Raw genomic sequence first — 18693 nt, 5'->3', positions numbered from 1 at the left:
GCACAAATGTAATATGTTCATGTTGTAAGTACCTGCCAACATGCTGGCTGCTGCATTTTGGGCCAACCCAAGCTTCCAAATAGTCTCCCAAGGCAATCCCATGTAGAACTCATCGCAGTAGGCCAAGTGAGTAGTGATGAGGTGTTGAGTTACAGTTGCAAGGTCCTCTCACTCCAGGTAAGGTTGCAAGTGGAACAACATTGGAAGCTAGGCAAAGCCCTCCCCTGGCCACAGCTTCACCCTACTGTCGAGTGTAGCCAAGAGTCCAGGAAGGATCTCCAAGACAAAGACCTTTCAGGAGCAGAGCCATCCCATCCAAAGATGACCCATGAAACACTGAGGAATCTCAGTGAACAAACAGCACCTCCATCTTGCTTAGGGTGAACTATATATACAGGGATCAAATATGCATACAACTACATTTACTTTCCTGTGAGTAGTTATCACTGAATTCTTTAAGACTTACATATAAGATGGAGATATGTACGGGTCCCATCTTTCAAATGTTCCATAGGTCTCTGAAGACCTGGCTCTGTTCCCAGGCCTGAGGCTAGTGTCCTAACAGCCAGGAACCACACTGAGACGAGGAATAGGTCTCTAGTGTTTTATTACTGCTACATTAGACAGAAACTGAAGAAGCGTGGGAAAACCCAGACAGCTAAACCCCAAAAGTCAAGGCGGGTCTGTTCTGTGTCTCTTTGAATGGCTGCTCAACTCCTCACTACTACGCATGTGTTTTCCCCCATGGATAGGGGCCCCCTCCTGCTCACCATCAGTGCTCATGACAGTTAGGGTGTTTGTGGATCCCCAGGCAATTGTTATGTTGCCATTTTTGTAGCTCTGTCTGGGCATTCATGTTCTCCTTTTTATATTAGCGGCGTCCCCCCAAAGGGTCAGACATGACTCAATGGTTGCACAGGGGGCCTTTCACCTTTCACCTTTTTTTCACATTCTTTTAAAATGGTAAGCTGCCCAAAGTCATTCTGGAGTTAGGCAGCCTCAAAATCTAAGAAATAAACAAGTTAAATAAATAGATAGATAGATAGATTTGGCATATAATTACAGTATAGCTGCTTTCTAAACTGGAAATTAGCTTTCCCTGGAGCTAACGTTTTGCTGACAGGATTTGGACTGAATGAATGCCTTGGACTGACCATTTATAAAACCTTCTCCTATTGTCTTTGCTACCTCTCCAGAACATCTACATCTATCTACTTCTTTGGAGTAAATGACTACCACCGCTGCTTATTGATTTCCATGCAACGAGGAGGCAGGGTGATGTTCAAAATGGGAGAAAGGTTACAAAGACAGTTGAGATAAACATTTGCCCGATTCATATGCTTAATAAGGCATGGACAGTCCTAGAACGCTTTCTTCCCCCTGCAGTCTGTCACAGCCTGGTCTAGAAGGCGTTTGTTTTCTAGGAAGGCAGAAAGGAAGAGAAGGAAAAGACATGCTCCTTTGCTGAGCCCCAGCCATGGCATCAGAATAGAGGCAGGAAAAGTGGAGGCTATGATAGGCAGACATTATTAATAATACCATTATTGCTGCTTTTATTAAATGCCAAATACCACCACTGAAATCTGAATAGTAGGAATGTCTTAAGCTACCAGGTTAAAGCATACATGAATTAAACGTATATGGCATACGGAGTCTTTTTTGGTTTAATTTCCATATTGCTGCCTTGAGTTATTTATAAAAATAATAAAGGTGGGGTATAAATAAAATGAATGAATGAATGAATGAATATTTTATTTCTTTATTTAATTTATACACTGCCCATCTCACTATAAAAGTGACTCTGGGTGGCTTACAAATAAATGCTTCATCAGTTCAGTATTAAACACCTGTAAATATAACTAGGTTCTGAAAGACAAATTTCACACATCACAGCTAAAAGATTTGGATGGAGCTCAGTGCTCTGTGTGAAACAAGCATTTGTGGCCTGCAGGCTGCTGATTGTGACTTAACACAACATGCAAACTGACCACTGTGGCTTTTAAAATTCATGGCCTAGTGTGAATAGGCAACCCAGACACTATTGCTTATTCAACAAGCTACAGTTTAACATTAACTATGAACTTAGCCACAACAATGTATTAGCTTCAACTTACCTCATTCCTTCCCTAGGAAATCTCATCATTTGGCACCTCATTAGGGATAAATATATTTATTCCACATTCTTATATCTATCCTGCACTTGTAAATGGGAATGACATTTTAATGAACAATATAATATATCATGAAACTGATAAACAGGCATTGGAGTTGAGAAAACAAAATCAGAAAACAAACTGTGTCCATGGACTTGTGTCCAGGTGCAGTACAGACAGGAAAAAGTTCTTACTAGCTCTGAATAATGTATTATTTAGAGAATATGTGTTTATATCTCTACACAAGAGAGAGAGAGAGAGAGAGAGAGAGAGATAGGCACATCTCTATCTACACCTACATTGTCTAGCTATATCTATTTAAATAAGAGGGTGACATGAGGACCTGAGGATTTATCTTAAAAATGAAAGACCCAGGTGGGAAAAACATACTTCTATTGGAATGAGGCCTTATGTCTTCTTAGTCCATGATTCAAGCATCTGACTGATAGGTTCAAGCTTCAGATTTCATTTTTAAAGGTTGTCTTTCTTCCAGCCAACAGGCATCACCCAAAGAGTGTGTACGCACACACATGCCTGCGCTAAAGCAGCTGCAACACATTTTTCATGAGAAAGGCCACTTTCCACATCTGTTTCTTTTTGAGCTACATTAATAAAGTTAAAGCTGTGATCCTAAGAAATGGACTTTTATTAGAACATGTCTAGTCTTTATATATTTCATGGTGGCTGGAGTTTCTAAATGATGGTTTAGGACAAGTTTCAGCCCTGTCAGGATTTTTTTAACCCAGGTCTAAAATTGAAGTCCTCCCCCTTTTTTTTTTTGAGTAATGAGTGTTCAGCTACTCTGTGAACACCTTCTCTCTCTCTCTCTCTCTCTCTCTCTCTCTCCCTCTCCCTCTCCCTCTCCCTCTCCCCCTCCCTCTGTGTGTGTGTGTGTGTGTGTGTGTCTGTTAAGGAATACATTGCTTAGTCAGAAGCCAAGGATTCACATAAGCAGAAAGATCTAACTTCTGTTGATAAAGATGAAGTGAATCATGGAGCACCTGTTAGGTCCAAGACAAAAAATAAAAGTTGATTTGTCCTCCTTCATAATATATTTAGCATGGGGTCAAAAGAGGGCTTTTTCCCCCCTACCCAACTTAATTAAACTTGAAACTTCAGCAGTTGTTTCATTCCAGTTAATCCTATTTTGTGGATCCACTAATTTGCTCTTTGCAAAATACAGATTATGGATGAGCTCAATATGTGAACCAAGGCAATTTTGGCTTAGCCAGCAAATCATACTTAAAATGAGCCATGGCTTAGTTGGAATACAGGGAGGAATATAAATCCAATAAATAAATATTCACACCAAACCATGATCAAATTATTATTTCATTCATACTATACTACCCAATAAACATTTAACAGTGCATTAAGCACTGTTTCATGACTTGTGGCATTGTTCTCATGACTGGAGCTATCCCTTGACATCATGGCTATGTATTACCAACAGCCATTCTTTCCTGACATGACAGACAAGTCATTTCAAATAATTGTCTAGAGAAGGGAACAAGAGGGAAACGGCTCATTTGCAACAGAAACCTAGGAAACTTTCAGCCAGGGGTTATAAGCCAAGCAGCAGAAAAGCCCTACAGCTCAAGGAACATAGGAAGCTGCCCTAAACACAGTCCACCAAGCTCAGTGTTGTCTATAATGCTGTCAGCTGCTTTTCAGGGTCTGGATCTAAGATCTTTGATAGGAAAAGCATGTGTTTTCTCCCCAAGCTATAGTCTTCACTACTGAACCAATATTCAATCAATCTGTGAGGAGGAAAATGAAACTTTGATACATAGGAATGGTCAATTCTAATACTAAAGACTTCTGATAAAGAACCTGATGCTTTCCAAGCTGTAGTGGTTGCCAGTTGGTTTCTGGGTGCAATGCAAGATTCTGGTTGTCATATTTAAAGCCTAGCTATCTGAAGGACCACTCATCTCCAGTTGCCTCTGCCTACCCAGTTCAGTCCAGCAGAGTAGGTGCAGTCTGGGTTCTATCAATTAAAGAACATTATCTTGCAGGACCCAGGAAGCATGTTTATTCTGTTGTCATTCCTGCCCTCTTGAATTCTCTCTCCCCTCCCCCTGCTTTGATTGGTGTGGCTCCCATCCATCAGGGAATTATTGAAAACCTGGCTGTTCTCCAAGGCCTTGGAGACATGGTGATTGTGGAACCCCCTTCCCGTTTTGCTTTGCTGTGTTTTATTTTTATCTGTTTTGTTTTTGTTTTGTTTTTCATATTTTGCTCTTCTGGTCAGTTGCATTTCTTTTGGGTGGTTAGCTATAAGCTGCCCAGAGTCATTTAGGAGCTGGGTGGCCCATGACTTAAATAAAATGTAAAAAATAAAACATTTGAGACTCAGTTATCTTCCCACCTATTTCAGGACACTCCACAGGCATTGCCCTAAGTGACTTCAGATTGAAATTTCTGAAGAGTTATCATAGGCCATTTGTTAGACAGCAAATCAAAAGAACTGACTGGGATCAAATGCCAGGCCAAGTACCAGCTAATCAATATTGCTCAAAGGTGAAGGCCAGAGAGAAGAGCCAGAAAGAGTTGCACAAAAGTTAAGCAAAGTTTAGTGAACGGTAAAACTGATAAAGAGCAACCATTTAATTTTCTTTTCTATGAAGATGTTCTTTCTTTCACCTGGCCCTGGAACAGGGACCTCACACCAACATGAAAGAGAGCCTCAGAGAAGTTCTGTTTCACTCGCCTCTCTGAGATTTTCAGATACTGGCACTGTGTTTTTTATCTCAACCCCCCATGTGGTTCATATGCATCTCTAGTGAATGGTCTCAGTGGATGTGTGTTCAAGTAGGTCTGCATCCAAACTGTTCTGGTAAAAGGGGGTTGAAAGCAGCTTGTTTTCTGCACAATGACTTCACCTCAAAGTCATTTTTCTCTTCTGCAGCATTCTTGCCATGTGCAATCCTTCCCTCTTTCATTCACCAAAGCTCTCCCTCAGTTTCTGGAAATAATTTGTGGTTTGGAAGGGCCCTCATCAGTTTCAAAGAAGTTCAGATTTTTCATAAGAGACCAGACCACTGGTCCATCTAGTCTGGTGTCTTGTCTCCAGCCATGTCCCACAGCTAAAGTTTCAGAGAAAAATGAAATACCCAAATAATCACCATTATAACACCAGGCTTTACTTAGGAAACTCAGCCTGGCTGACTTTTACTATTCTGCCTCCCCTGCAATAGATTCTCATGGACCTTTCTGGAAAGCAACCAAAGAAAGCAACTGAATGGCAACTGGGCAGCCCCACACAAACTTCAGAAAAACACATTCTCTCTAAATGTTAATGTGCATCAAGAGAAGGACATGCATTCCTCATGCAGCTCAGCCACTTTCAGCACTGGTTTGGCTCCTTTTTTTTCCTCCAGACAAAAAAAAAATCTGGCAGTGAAAACTTCCCAGTAATAGAACAGAAGCAGTGGAGGAGGTACTGACATCTTTGTCTAACTCAGGATTTGGAGAAGGGGGTACAGCTTAGGGACCCAGCACAGGCTTTGCATACAGAAAGTCTCCGATTCAATCTCTGGGATCTCTTGGAAGCAATGTGTCAGAAACCCTAGACCAATGTTCCTCAACCTCAGCTACTTTAAAATGTGTGGACTTCGTCCCAGAATTCCCCAGGCAGCATGGGGCTACCTGGGGAATTCTGGGAGTTCAGGTTTACACATCTTAAAGCAGCTGAGGTTGAGAAACCCTGCCCTAGACAGCTGCTGCCAGTCAGGGTAGACAATGTTAGCCTAGAAGGGCTGGCAGTCTGAGTCAGTGTAAACCAGTTTCCTTTGCTCCCTGAGATTGAAATAATGCCAGTAAAAACATGCATTGATCGTCATACTATAAAGCACTGTTGTTCAGTTGCTGTCTGTACAGTGAGAAGACTATAGAATAGTACATTCCAATGGAACAGTGTGGAGCAGAGTAGGCAATGTTTTGGTTCAACTCCATTGGCCTACATCTAGGAATTGTGGAAGTTATAGGCCAAGGCTTTTCAACAACACCAATTTGTCTGTCTTTGTTCTCTTGAGCAGGGGACAAGGTGATAGCTAGGAAAAACAACAACTTAAAACTATAGTTATCAGAGTTACACTGTATTCTTGTGAGATCATACTGTATCATTTGATAAAAATCAATCCCATACTTGACTCAAAATAGGATGTTTAAGTATGTGAGGCTTTACAATAACCTGTGGGCCATACCAATTGCAGCCTCATTACTTCCCCTTCATTTATCTTTAATAAACAATCAAGATGGAGCATCATGAGTAAGAAGAAAGGGATAGAACAGAGGGGGGAACATCCAAAGAACAAAAAGGCTATATGATTTTTAAAAAGTTGTCAAGATGGATTTCAAACAGAATAATAGGTTAAGATGGGTCCCAATTCTGGAAAGGCTGAAATGGGAAAGAAGGAGAAAGCTGACACTAATACAAAGAAATTGACATCTAATGACAAGACCCAAGAGAAGGTCCATTTGGGAGGTAAGTTGAAAATGAACTGTTATTTGGCGTAGGGGTCTACATAGCCTATTCACTCATTCCTGCAGTTTAGGTGTTTGGAAATAGCAAGATCTGACATGTGGTTGACACAAGACTTTCCCCCAAGAAAACAGAAATCACAACAAGAAACCACTTCCAAACCAACCAAGCTCTGATGCCTAAAGAGAAGAATCTAAGATCTTACAAAGGAAATGATCCATCTAATTTTTGTCTGAGCATCACTAGGCACAAATGGCCTTTTGAAGTTCTTCACCAAATTCACTAATAGAGAAATTAAGTGGGTGCTTTTTCCAGATTTCTCATGGGGAAGAAAAATTCTCAATTCCCTCTGTCTCAGAAACAGGACTCCCCCTTAGAAGTAACAAACGCCCAATGGGGGGAATGATCTTGTGACATCTTACCATGTGATTTGTTTGCAGTGTGGCAAGCCAGTGAGTAAGGCTAAGGACATGGAGTCTCATATTAAAGAAGATCTCATACTTGGACATCTCACACTGAAGTAGTGCAAAAATACTAAAGTCCACCTATGAGCATTTCCAAAATTTTCTTCTTCTTTGAAATAATTTTTAAAATTCTTTTTCAAGAAACTGAATGAAAACATGCAGGTTTACTGGCACTACCTAACCAAATTCCTTACATTCTTAAGTAATTCTCTTGGTAATTGCCAGTTAATTCTAATAGACTTAAACAGTAAAAACTTGAGAGATGTAGAATGCTAGAAAAAAGAATGTGGAATCTTGGACACTCTAGATTATTAGACCTTCCTCTTCGGAATTAAATTAATTGACAGGAAAATCCATGCTTCTGCGTTATAACCTAACAGCTTTGCTAAAAGTGGACATCAGCACCAACTGTGAACTTGGCCACTGTTTTCAGTTCTCATAATCATTAAGTTAATGATACACTGCTTATTCAATAGGAGAATTTTGCTGCATTTTCTCAAAAATAAATATATATACACACACACACACACACACACACATATATACATACACACACACACACACACATACATATACATATACACATACATACATACATACATACATACATACATACTTTGGTTTTATCTTTAAATGAGGCAGAACTGCTCCCTGGACTCCAATTTTTGCATCAGTGAAGAGGGATGGTTGCTCATGTCCATTTGAACCTGGCCCAGATCTAGTACTTACTTCCTATCAGGCTAAAATGTCATTTACTGGTAAGAGATGAACTAGAATTGAAATGTTCTACTACCAGCTTGGGAATAGGCAACCTATATAGGGATATATTGCCATCTAGTGATAATAGTGAGTTGGAGGCAGCAAAAGAAAAGATATCTGATTTGTAGCCTTCCAGGAATCCCTGTAGCTCTTGAGCATATTGTATAAAAGGAAAACATCTTTCAAGAGGATCTGATAAGCATCAGAAATTCCTTAACTATAAACGAACCCAACCTCTCTATGAACCATGGTTTGATGTTCTGAGTGAACCTTTCAGAATCTGAGAGGTCCTATCGTCTATCATCCAGGGGAAGTAAGGCTCTCTCTCTTCTTTTCTGGAGTTCAATAAAGCATAATTTATCCCTTTTTCCTGAACTGAGAAACCATGATTTCTATTTATCTGGCATGCTTAGATTAGAAACAATAGTTTGATTCTAATTCCCAATTCATAAAACCAGTTAAAACCATCATATGCCAGTTCAGGAAAATGAGGAAATAGAGTGTGTTCCCAACCAAGAAAAAGAGTATCAACACACATGATGCAGAGTATGAAAAGCTTACTCTTGTAACATTAATGCAAAGTGGGATAGCTGAACCTGCTTAATATAAATTTATTGAAAATTAAGAAAACGTGTAAATTTCTAACTGATATATGAGCTTAAAGGGAATTGCTCATCTTCCATTGGGTTCATTTGGTTATGGATTTAATTTCTGTTAAGTAGGATGCTTATCCAGAAAGCTGACACTAGCTCCTGTTTTGTTTTTATTATAGCTGAACTTCCCCACCCCTATCTTATGGTTTCAAAAAGAAAACAATTGATGTGAATATAAGTTTAACTGGTTTTCCACTCAGAGTGAAATTCCACTCTATGCTATGAGCTTTAAGGCAGGCAAGTTGTATCACTACATACAAATGTCTGGCTTTTTCTTCCACTGACCACTAAACCGAGATATGTAAAACATTTTAATTTGAAATGTTTCAAACTTGAAACATTTTGCAGAGCAATCCTTCTAAATATAGTCCCTCTTTTGCGGGGAGATTGGCGGTGGCAAAATGTGGTAAATAAATAAATACACATGCCCAAGACACACAGAGACATAAATGCATAGAAAGAATAAAGCTCTTACCTAAAGGAAGAAATGCCCATTATGAGGTGATTCTCAAACATGTCATGTATGATATGTAGTTGAGCAGCCAGGCAAGAATTTCCACTCTGTGTAATTGTGAATTATGGTTGTTGTTGTTTATTCGTTTAGTCGCTTCCGACTCTTTGTGACTTCATGGACCAGCCCACGCCAGAGCTTCCTGTCGGTCGTCGACACCCCCAGCTCCCCCAGGGACAAGTCCGTCACCTCTAGAATATCATCCATCCACCTTGCCCTTGGTCGGCCCCTCTTCCTTTTGCCTTCCACTCTCCCTAGCATGTGAATTATGGTGGAGGTGTTGAATTCTCAGATCCATCACTGGTTAGGTCCCGTATGGCTGACTAATTGATTTGATTTGATCTATATGCGTGCCACTCCACATATGACTCTGGACAGTGGACAACAAGGGAAATAAAAACAAAAAATCCAAAACATTTCCCACTAAGGCAGCACATGTATCGACATCCACAGCCCCCTGAAAAAGGAGCTCCCTTCACTTGTTGGTCCAATGCCTAGGGAAAAAGTGGAGTTTTTGACCTCTTATAGAGGGCCATCACACTCAGGGCCATCTAAATCTTGAGGGGTATGCTGTTCTACCAGGTAGGCATAGAGACAGAGAAGGCATGCTTCCTAGGTCCTATCAGACAGCACTGTTTAACTGAGTGGATCTGAAGTATGCCTATGCTGTTGCATTTCATGGAATGGGCAGAAATAATTCGAGACAGACAGTCCCACAGATAACCCAGTCTATGCCATGAAGTGCTATGTAGGTGACAACTAGCACCTTGGATTGTACCTGTAAGCCTACTGGGAGGCACTGCAGTTCACATAGTAGTGGTGTGACATGGGTACACTGAGGTGCACATATAATTACCTGCACCTTTGGATGACCTCAGCCAAAGGCATTATGTAGATGTTAAATAAGAGAGGAGGAGAGCCCTGGACTAGACATCTCCCCCTCACAAATACTGAGTGGAAATAATCCTGGAAGAGAGAGGACAACCACCACAACATCATATTCCCCACTCCTAATACCCTGAGACAGTGCAGAAGGATACCATAATCAGTGGCATCCAAATCCACTGAGAGTCCAAGGAGAGCAGGGCTCATTGTTCTGAGACTCTACTTCCTTAGGACCAATAGGCTCAAATTCCTCCCAAATACTCAAGCCAGACCATGCCTTGGTCAACTCTATGAAACTTCATCCTCCATGAACTCTTTGTCCTCCTCCAGCAATCTTCTAGGTATCTTTTCTGCCATTTCATCTCCTGGTGTTCCTTTGAACCCTGAACGTTAGTCAGAGGTGACTAAGGCCTCTGACGAACCATGCATCAAAGCCTCAAAAACAACTGCAAGCTCCCTCTGAAATCCATAGGCCCCTGGGGCAAAGCAATCAAACAGGTCCTACCTCCCTGCAGTGGACAGTAACCATGGAGAACTCCAAGGCAATCAAAGAGCCCTGAAGTGACCATGGCATGGAATAGGGCATGGAAGTAATATTAACACCTGCCCCACATCCAGATTGTGTCACCACTGTCCCAAAACAAAATGGAGATCTAATATGCAATCTCCGCTGTGTGCTGGGCCATTGATGGTTGGGGTCAGGTATGCTGCTGCTATGGTAACCATGAACATGTGGGCCATTTCCTACTTTGCACCCAAAGAAGGCAAGTTGAAGTCCCCCAGTGCCATAAGGCTAAGAAATTCAACTGTCAGATTGGCCAGATTCAAGGAGCCCAGGCAGGGCTATCTATGTCACAATGTTGTTCTGGTCCACATTTCCAGTTCTTAGGAGAAACAGGCAATGATGAGGAATCAATACAACCAGAGTATTGCATAGTGATATTCTGGGATTGTCATTTGTTATGTGACTAATACCACATCTCCTAATTCTGAGTTTAGCTGGGTAGGCAAACACCAACTTGTTACAATCATACTTCATATGTTTAGGCCAAGCCTTAGAATCTTGGTTATACATTAAAATAGTAATGTTTGAAAAGGAAAAGGATCTGAATATCCCTTTACATTGGCTTAGTTCACATATCATGTTAATTCATAATATAGTTTGCTAAGTTTGGGTTTAGTGTATGGTTTGTAAACCTGGCTTTATGGTAAACGTTGCTTACTTCAGTATGTGAACTCAGCCACTGATTTATTGTTAGATGCCCACTAGATCTATTTTACTCACTTTACAAAGTTTGCATTTCATATTGGAATGGGCTGGACTACAAGATAAGAAAGGTGACCATTATTCTACTAAGGAGCAAGAGAGTAATGTTAGTCTGAAGCTCCTATTCCAAACTGCAGTTACTCAAGAAGCCTCTTCAAGTGCCACCTAAAAATATTCTGAATACATTAAGGGATATTGTGATCAGAAATGGGGAAGAACTAATATATTTTGCACCTATATGTGCATCTGTCTAATTTCACATTTTTGAACCAGTACATGAATGAATCAAAACATATTTATTATTTTAAATATGCAGTTTGTTAGACTTTGCAATGCAAGTAAAAATGTATATTATGGAAAAGTTTGCCCAGAAATGTATATATTAAAATAATGTACAAAAATGCATTACAATTATTTTTAAAAAGTGGTCATTAGACAAAATTGTAAACAAAGATGCATATATTTAGAGAAGCATACACAGAAGCATTACCCATTCTTCACTGACTCATAACCAACAAAACAATAAGAAACAATGGTAGGAGTCAAGACACTTTGCCCAAGACTGCACACACTCACACACCAAAGAACTGCCTATATTGTACACATAATATATGGTGAGTGGAACACATTCAGCTTCAAGTCATCTGCAGTGATCACTTGGGCTGGAAAGATTGTGCAGAAGTAAAGTTTTTAATTCAGGATGTGCAGAAGGTAGACCACAGTCTATCAAACCAATTTCTGGTGGACCACCCTGATGCCAGATAGTTCTTACAAAAAAATTGCTAAAGCCAGCAAACCACTTAATGATTGTAAACAAGGAATAATAATAGAATGAATGACTCAAGAGAGTTTCATTATGCCTTGGTTTTGGAGTATGCACTCATGTTTGGTAATTTGGGATATTGGGATTTTGGCAAATGAGAAAAAGTAAACTTGAAAGAATGAGGGCCACACATGCTCTAATGGTTCAATTCATTTAGAGAACCCAGGATAGAGGGGAGATACAAACAGATGGGTCACTTGGAAGAGCAGTTAATTTAACCTCATCCTAAAACAGTTCCTTTTCTTTCCATTCAGGACATTCTACTCCCAAATAAACAAAACTTACTCATCAGATTCCCTAATGAAATTTCCGTTCCACGTCTCCCAATTCTGCTGTGAATTCTTCCTCCCACCCTCTGGAATGGAATGATCTACAGCTTTGCATCCCCCCCTGAAGAGACAGCTGTATGACTTCATTTGCTGACTGGAAGGCGGGCAAAAAGGTCATCACCCTTCTTGAGCACAGTGCAGTTGCTAATGCTTTCTGCTGCTACATTAGAATTTTTTTTCCCTTGTCTGAACATGAAAAAAAATCACAGGAAGCCCTAGTGGCACTTAGTCTACAACCATATAAATTGTTGTTGTTGTTGTTAAAAAAAAAAAAGGAGGGGGAAGGAGAGAGAGAGAGAAAGGAAGAGATAGGAACAAAGAAAGAAAATATTTAATATAACTAGATGAAAGACAGTTCCAGCAGAGCTTCTGTGTTACTTTGCATGCATAAAAAGCACAAAAACAAAAAACCTTAGGAGCCAGCTTTAATACAAATGAAACACTAGTGAGCTGATTTCAGTGGCCTAATCTATCAACACTGAAGTCAGGAGAGGAGCTCTATTTAGACTCATAGGAAGCTGCTGTGTTATTCTGAATCATTGCAACACGGTGGCAGTTTTCAGGGTTTCAGGGTTTTCCAGCTATATTTAGAGATAGCAGAATTAAATATGGGACCTTCCACAGGCAAAGCATGTGCTTTGCCTCTAGTCGACAGCCCTTGCAATTCTATCATTGCAGAGTAAATACATGTAATTTCTGGAGGCATGCTCCAAATCCATCCGTGGATAACTCAGGTACATTGTGTCTAAACATCAAAGAAGCAACAATGAAGATGATCCGGAACAAGACACCATGACTAAGAACGAGATCCCAATTCATTAGGGCAAGTCATCACATCTGAGTTTCGGTTTATCTGTTATGATTTGACTTTACAATCCCCTCATTCCACATATTAGAACTGGAAGTTGTCTGGTTTCCAGAACAGCTAAAGCTGTGCAAAAGGAGGGGTACTGAGCATGAGGAAAGTAAATCCTGAAGCATGGAATTTCATCTGACTTCTGCTGGCCACTCAGGACAAAGAGAGTTATCCTAGGAAGACCTATACAATGATAAACTAAGATCCAAACTGCATATTCATTTTATCAAAATGACTGAACACTGATGGAGGAACAGAATGAAACGTAATTTAACTGAATACTTTAAGAGATAGAAAAAAATATTCACATGATACTGTACAAGCCACAGAACAAGGGATGCAGAGGTTAGTTAACAAAGCCACACCTTCTGTGCAAGAACAGATTTTTCTTGGAAATTAAACATTTCCAAGCCACCTGCTTTTAGCTCTTATAAATAATAGTTGATTCTATGTCCCCAAATTCCTATGCTGTTTGAAACAAATAATATTCACTTGTCCAACACTCTTCATTATTATACAACCTTAACTGATTTTAGTCTCCCTTCATAAGAATGATAGCTAATCCTTCTGATTGAGTCTACCATATTTAACCTATAAAAATTCAGACAATTATAAAATGGCAGCACCAGGCTAGAGTTTTCTGTATCTTTCTTCTGCATGTAGTGCCCATCTGGATTTTTGTAGCCCAGATATGGTAGTTTTATCCCTGATCTTTATAATATTTTTCAAAATGTCATTATTATATGTTGAAGTTCAAAGGCAATTAGATATCCCTTCAGTCCTCTTAAAGCTGAGTTTCCTTCGCTTCTTATAAAGATTTTTTTTCCTACTTTTAGATTCTTTGCTAATAATACATTTGTCTATATTTCTGCTGTCACTGATGCAGCATACTTTACTAAAAAGTCCAGTCTTCTACAGTAATGGGGGGGGAAAAACCTCTTTTTAAAAGATATTACACATGCGTTGCACCCATTGACTTCAGTGGTGTTTAATTCTATGCATAGAATTGCATAATTACTTTTGACATTCTGATGAAATAGGGCTATATAAGAGGTATGTAATTTCTATGTAAGTCTGAGCCTGGATAAATCTAGGTTTGAATGAGAAAAGGGGTCTACTTTATTACTGTCCTTTCTCTACCCTTTGTAGTGAAACAGACCAGGTACAGCCAAGTAAATTAGACCCCGATTCATAATCTGAAATATACCCTTCATGAACAGTAGTGTGTGTTCTTCCTGCTGGAGTGGTTTTAAATTAATGGTCTTCAGACATCGTTCCCCTGCTTTCCTGAGCCAGAAAAACCTTGATGGGCATTTGATGTGTTCCTTTGCTGGCAAAGGCCCTATATTGTATTACTAGCCCTGTGAACTGTTCCCTCCCAGTGGATTACTCTTTCCTCTTTTCTACACCAAAATTGGAAATTAAATCCATCATCTACATCTCTATTTTTCTTTAGTTCCACTCCCTCCCCTTTCAGTAAAGAATGTTTGTGAAAGCAAGTGATCCCCTGAACTCTGACTTTTCCCCTGAGAAGAGCTTGCACTTTCTTTCTCTCCGTCTCATCCTTAAAGAAGTTCCATAAGCATACAGGAAAGGAATTTCATAAACCGTCAGTTTCAAAACCTTCGCTCCTCCAGAAACTTCCCTGTGTGGTCTCTGAAGAGGTCAGCCGTGGGGGCTGTGCAATAGGGGGCAGACAAGGTTTCTAGTACAGCTCACATATGGCAGGCCATGAAGCAAGAGTTGGGAAAGTCTAACCTTTAGGGTTTCCCACTGCTCAGGATGGGGTTACAGTGGAGAGATATAAACAGGCAAGGATAACAAGCCCCTACCACAAGAGGCAGCTGATTGTTAACATTCTGATTCTTAGTGCCATATATAAATTCCTTCTCTCTCCTTCACTTTTTATCTAATCCATTACAGTTGTCCTCCCCTGTCCATGACATCACAAACCCTCCCAAAAGTCTGACATAAAAGAATATCTTCTTTCCTCTTTTTTCTTTCCTCATTCATCAAGCTCTGGCATTTCTGTAGACCAGACCACCAAACTATATATAGTATAGATGTATTTCTTTTAAAAAAATTCTTTCTAAACTGCCATATGAAATGTTGATTCTATCTATCTATCTATCTATCTATCTATCTATCTATCTATCTATCTATCTATCTATCTATCTATCATCTCCAGTTTCCTTCAAGTTCTTGCTTCAGTGGGGTTCACCCAATTCATCCTACAGGTGAAATCAAGTGCTGAGAATTAAAAGATATGCAAAATATCAAGTCTCTTTCAAGCTGATCTTAGCTACATGGGATTTCATGGAGACATGAAGCAGTTTCCCACTGCTTTTTTTCTGGGATTTTTTTTTTTTTTGGACTTCCTAATCGAGCCTATAGCATTGGTATTTCCTGGAGGGCTCCACATTCTTCATGGATGAGTTTTGATATGAATCAAAATTTGTGGGGTCAGAAGCACAGACAAATTATCAGTTCCATTTTGCCTCCATAAAATTTTGCAATGTTTTCTTTGGAAGGGCAAGGTGGATAATTTCCCACTGTTAGGAACTTCTACTCCATTGGGGGGAATGTAGATGACTTCAGTAGACATGTTTATTTCTCCTGCTGTCTCCTCTCCTCTCCTCTCCTCTCCTCTCCTCTGAATGCAATTGTGAGCATGAACACAAATGTTTTGCACAAATATACATTTATTTATATATTTTAAGGATTTTGATAATTGTTAATGTTTTGATTGTTGTGTTGTTATCAATGTGTATATTGTTGCATGCAAGCCTCAGAGTCAGATGGCTGAAGCTGCAGGCAAGCACTCAAAATAAAATAAAATAAAAATAAATAGTTTAGATTTCTGAAAATTCAGCATCAAAAATAAAACATTTTGTGACTAGCTCTGAAACTCCCTTCTATCTTTTCATGTTTTGCTTTCAAAATGGAAGCAATCTTTTCCTGTTTCTGTGCAATCTATCTGCAAATAATTTGTCTTTGTCAAAAAATATTATTTTATGCCTGATGTCTGTGAACCTCTCTTCTGAACTGTGGTACTGATGAATGTTATTTTATGTACAGTTATTCTGGATGAAAGATGAATCATCAATTAATTGACTGTGTTGCAGTATTATCATGGATGTCTTATTGTTTGTTGTTTGCCTTTAATGTTTCACTGTGTCAGGCCTATGAAGTAGACCTACAAGGTTGGGAAATCCCTGTGAGGTCCAGCAGCCAGATGTGTAGACTATTTAGCTGTGACAAGTCACGTTGCCCAGGGTGCACCATGAGGAGGCGAGTCTACATTGCACCAAGTTGGGCTGAGAGAAAGTGACTGGCCCAAGGTCACCCAGCCGGCTTTCATGCCTCAGGTGGGACTAGAACTCACAGACTCCTGGTTTCTAGCCCAGCACCTTAACCACTAGACCAAACTGGCTCTCACACAAGGTAGAATGATTCCACATGGAGATTAGAACTATACTTCATTGAGATAGGTCAAAGTAGAATCTTGCAAGTCTGCCAAGTCTTCCCTTCCCTCCCTCTTATACCCCAGGAAATTGGGAGGAGCCAACCTGAATCTTTTTCTAATAATGTACTTTCCTGCCTCCCTGGGCTTAATGCTTCTTTTGCACCTGGTATTATCCTAATGGCTTCCGGATGCCTTCTCCATAGTCATCTCAATGGCTCCTTACACACCAGTTTATAAAGTTAATGTGGACTTTTTGCTCTATACTGTGTAATGTGGATGGCAAAGCTGTTAATTTTTGCTGTAAGCTGCCATGAGTCTCAATGGATTTGGTGGCATACAAGCCTACTAAATAAATAAGCCAACAAGCAAGCAGATAACTTCAGAAACAAGCTTTAAAACCTAGAAGATTTGGCCATTTGAAAATTACAATGCCCCCACCCCCAAAAGAAAGAAAATCAGAACAATGACATGTGCAGATGTGCAGAGCACCTATCACTACTGCTGTGTTTGAGGAGTACAGTAAATTATGGGGCAATAGAAAGTGGGCAGATCAAATATATAGAAGCTGAAATACAGTCTGTAATGATCTGCCTAGCTGAATGGAAGGTTATAGTAGGTTTGCAACAGAACACTTAACAGAAAATGTTTTGCATCTGCTATGCTATTGTGGATTACACAAGCTTTAGCAAATAGAAAACCAAAGATGTGAAAAATAGTTATTGCAATTGCCAGGGATACTTTCAATAAATCATGTAGGCAGGTCTAAAATTTGTAAACCAGTTAATGGATTGATATCTTGCAATTAGATAACAAAACATTAATTTTTCAAGGGGACGGTTATTGCTTGCCCTCATTTCTTTCTCCTTCCCTCTCCTTCTAACTCTATAAACTGGAGCCAAAAACTAGTGATATCCATTAACTTTCTCCATAAAATTTTCTTTGCTTTGGTGAATAGGAAAAAAAAAACACACAACAGATCATATTTAGCACTTTGCTTTTACAGGAATACAATTGATTTTAAACTGCTGGATTTTTGAAGAATCATACAGCTGGAAGAAACCTCCGATGTCAACTAATCCAACCCCCTGTTTGATGCAGGTTCTGCAAAAGCATTTCAGACAGATGGCTACTAAGTCTTTCTTGGAACACCTCCACTGAAGGAGAATATATCACTTCATGAAGCGATCTATTCTACTGGTTGACAGCTCTTACAACTGAAAATTCTTCCTAATAGCTAACCTGATTCTACTTCCCTAGAGTTTCAACACTAGTTCTAGTCCTGCTCTTCAGAACAAAAAAGAACAAGTCTACTCTCCCTTCTATATGACAACGCTTTAGAGACTACTATCTACTGTCATATTTCCCCTATATTTCTCAAGGCTAAATATACCCCATTCCTTTAACCATGCCTCATAGAACTTGGTTTCCAGTCCCCTGACCATCTTTGTAGCTCTTCTTTGAATTTGCTCCAATTGATTGCTCTCCTTTTTAGACTGAAGGTCCCAGAAGAGAACACAGTATTCCAACTAGGGCCTGATTAAGGCAGAGAAGAGTAGGCCAATTTCTTACTGTAAACCAGGTTCTATGCTCTTGTTCACATATCCCAAAATAGCATTTTCCTTTTTAGCAGCCATGTGATCTCCTAGTACACCCAGATCCTTTCCACATGTACTCCTGCCAAGCAAGGATTTCTTATTCTATGCTTGTGCCTAGAATGCAGAACAGAGTCCTGTGGCATTCCACTCAATGCTACTGTTCAATTTGATGTGGAGAGTATGATCTACGAATATTCTCTTGGTGTGATCTTTCAGCCAATTATGAATCTATTTAACAGGGGTATTATCTAGCCCATATTTAACAGTTTTATTAATGAAGATATTATGAGAGACTTTGTTGAATACTTTACTGAAGTCAAGGTACGCCGTGTCCGTGGCATTCCCCCAAACTATTAAGCTAATAACTTTGTCAAAAAAGGTGATAAATTAGTTAGGAATAACGTGTTTGTGGCACACCCATGTTGACATTTGTGAGTTAGTTTGTT

Source organism: Candoia aspera, chromosome 1 (genome assembly GCF_035149785.1).
Source record: "Candoia aspera isolate rCanAsp1 chromosome 1, rCanAsp1.hap2, whole genome shotgun sequence".
Taxonomy (NCBI): domain Eukaryota; kingdom Metazoa; phylum Chordata; class Lepidosauria; order Squamata; family Boidae; genus Candoia; species Candoia aspera.
The sequence above is the reverse complement of the archived record's forward strand: the minus strand, read 5'-3'. Positions refer to the sequence as shown.